Source organism: Arachis stenosperma, chromosome 3 (assembly GCF_014773155.1).
Source record: "Arachis stenosperma cultivar V10309 chromosome 3, arast.V10309.gnm1.PFL2, whole genome shotgun sequence".
Taxonomy (NCBI): Eukaryota; Viridiplantae; Streptophyta; class Magnoliopsida; order Fabales; family Fabaceae; genus Arachis; species Arachis stenosperma.
In genome coordinates this window covers 100166652-100169748 of record NC_080379.1, presented here as the reverse complement: position 1 = coordinate 100169748, position 3097 = coordinate 100166652, and the positions used below count along the sequence as shown (strand labels likewise).

General features: G+C 43.0%; 1 non-coding gene across 1 annotated transcript; it reads right to left on the bottom strand.

Annotated features, from left to right (window-relative positions):
* Positions 1-202: 202 nt before the first annotated feature.
* On the bottom strand, positions 203-306 carry LOC130971266 (small nucleolar RNA R71). Its single transcript, XR_009082494.1, has one exon. It is a non-coding gene; the product is annotated as a small nucleolar RNA R71 (small nucleolar RNA).
* Between the last annotated feature and the right edge of the window lie 2791 nt (positions 307-3097).

Below are 3097 nucleotides of genomic sequence, written 5' to 3'. Positions count from 1 at the left end.
TTTAACTGAGTTCTTGCAGATCTGTGAGACTGTAAAGACGAATGGAGTTGATCCTGAAGTCTACAGACTCATGCTTTTCCCTTTTGCTGTAAGAGACAGAGCTAGAATATGGTTGGATTCACAACCCAAGGATAGCCTGGACTCATGGGATAAGCTGGTCACTGCCTTCTTGGATAAATTCTTTCCTCCTCAAAAGCTGAGCAAGCTCAGAGTGGATGTTCAAACCTTCAAACAAAAAGATGGTGAATCCCTCTATAAAGCTTGGGAAAGATACAAGCAGCTGACCAAAAGATGTCCATCTGACATGTTTTCAGAATGGACCATTTTAGATATATTCTATTATGGTCTCTCTGAATTTTCGAAAATGTCATTGGACCATTCTGCAGGTGGATCTATTCACCTGAAGAAAACGCCTGAAGAGGCTCAAGAACTCATTGACATGGTTGCAAACAACCAATTCATGTACACTTCTGAGAGGAATTCCGTGAACAATGGGATACCTCAGAAGAAAGGAGTTCTTGAAATTGATGCTCTGAATGCCATATTGGTTCAGAACAAAGTGTTGACTCAACAGGTCAACATGATCTCTCAAAATCTGAATGGATGGCAACATGCATCCAACAGTACTAGAGAGGCAGCTTCTGAAGAAGCTTATGATCCTAAGAACCCTGCCATGGCAGAGGTTAATTACATGGGTGAACCTTATGGAAACACCTATAACTCATCATGGAGAAATCATCCAAATTTCTCATGGAAGGATCAACAAAAGCCTCAACAAGGCTTTAACAATGGTGGACGCAACAGGCTGAACAATAGCAAGCCATATCCATCATCTTCTCAGCAACAGACAGAGAATTCTGAACAAAACACCTCTAATTTAGCCAATGTAGTCTTTGATCTGTCAAAAGCCACTTTCAGTTTCATGAGTGAAACAAGATCCTCCATCAGAAATCTGGAGGCACAAGTGGGCCAGCTGAGTAAGAAAGTCATTGAAACTCCTCCCAGCATTCTCCCAAGCAATACAGAAGAGAATCCAAAAGGAGAGTGCAAGGCCATTGACATAGTCAATATGGCCGAATGCACAAGGGAGGAGGAGGACGAAAATCCTAGTGAGGAAGACCTCCTGGGACGTTCCTCAAGCAAGAAGGAGGTTCCTATTAAGGATCCAAAGGAATCTGAGGCTCGTACAGAAACCATAGAGATTCTATTGAATCTCCTTCTGCCATTCATGAGCTCTGAAGACTATTCATCCTCAGAAGAGGATGAAGATGTGACTGGAGAGCAAGTTGCTCAATATTTAGGAGCTATCATGAAGCTGAATGCCAAGTTATTTGGTAATGGGACTTGGGAAAGTGAACCTCCCTTGCTCATTAATGAACTGGATACTTGGATTCAGAAAATTCTACCTCAAAAGAAACAAGATCCTGGCAAGTTCTTAATACCTTGTACCATAGGCACCATGATCTTTGAAAAAGCTCTGTGTGATCTGGGGTCAGGGATAAATCTTATGCCACTCTCTGTAATAGAGAAGCTGGGGATCATTGAGGTACAACCTACCTTGTTCTCATTACAACTGGCAGACAAGTCATTGAGACAGGCTTATGGAATTGTAGAGGACGTGCTAGTAAAGGTTGAAGGCCTTTACAACCCTGCTGATTTCATAATCTTAGACACTAGGAAGGAAGAGGATGATTGCATCATTCTTGGAAGACCTTTCCTAGCCACAGCAGGAGCTGTGATAGATGTCAACAGAGGTGAATTAGTTCTTCAATTAAATGGAGACTACCTTGTGCTTAAGGCACATGGCCATCCCTCTGTGACAAAAGAGAGTAAGCATGAAGACCTTCTCTCAGTTCAGAGTCAAGAAGAGCCCACACAGTCAAACTCTAAGTTTGGTGTTGTGAGGCAACAACCAAACTCTAAGTTTGGTGTTAAGACCCCATATCCAAACTTTAAGTTTGGTGTTGGCAACTATACAACATTGACCTGATCACCTTGTGGCTCCATGAGAGCCACTGTCAAGCTATTGACATTAAAGAAGCGCTTGTTGGGAGGCAACCCAATTTTATTTATCTAATTTTTATTTTATTCTATATTATTGTTATTTTGTGTTTTATTAGGTACATGATCATGAGGAGTCACGAAAAAATCATAAAAATTAAAAACAAAATCAAAAATAGCAGAAGAAAAAAATCGCACCCTGGAGGAAGCACAGGCTGGCGTTCAACGCCAGCAAGATGCATCTGGCTGGTGTTCAACGCCAGAACAGAGCACCATTCTGGCGCTGAACGCCAGAAACAAGCAACATTCTGGCGCTGAACGCCAGGAATGTGCCCAGAGAGGAAAAACTGGCGCTGAACGCCAGTAACAAGCATGAAACTGGCGTTCAACGCCAGAAACATGCTTTACATGGGCGTTGAACGCCCAGAATGTGCACCAATGGGCGTTTAAACGCCAGAATGGTGTGCAAAGGCATTTTACATGCCTATTTGGTGCAGGGATGGAATTCCTTGACACCTCAGGATCTGTGGACCTCACAGGATCCCCACCTACCTCGCCCTCTCTCTTTCCATTCATGGTCATCCCTTCTGTTTTTCATTCACCACCTACATCTATCCACTCTTCCCCATACACCCCACCTACCTTTACAATTCAACTTCTCTTTCCCACCCAATTCCACCCATATAGCCGAATCCATCTCCCCTCACTCACCTCCATTTTCTTCTTCTTCTTCTTCCTCTCTTTTTTCTTCTCTTGCTCGAGGGCGAGCAATATTTTAAGTTTGGTGTGGTAAAAGCATAGCTTTTTTGCTTTTCCATTACCATTAATGGCACCTAAGGCCAGAGAAACCTCAAAGGAAAGACAAAAGCTTCCACCTCTGAGTCTTGGGAGATGGAAAGACTCATATAAAGCCGTCATAGCTCAGTGGTAGAACATGTGGCTGCAAATCAAGAGATCCCTGAGATACCTCAGGGGATAAGTTGTCCTCCACACAAACATTGGAAGCAACTAAGGGTAAAAACACCAAAATTACTAGGAATCATTCAACAGAAGCAAGGAAGAGACATAGAGGAGCTCAAAGGGCACCATTGGACCT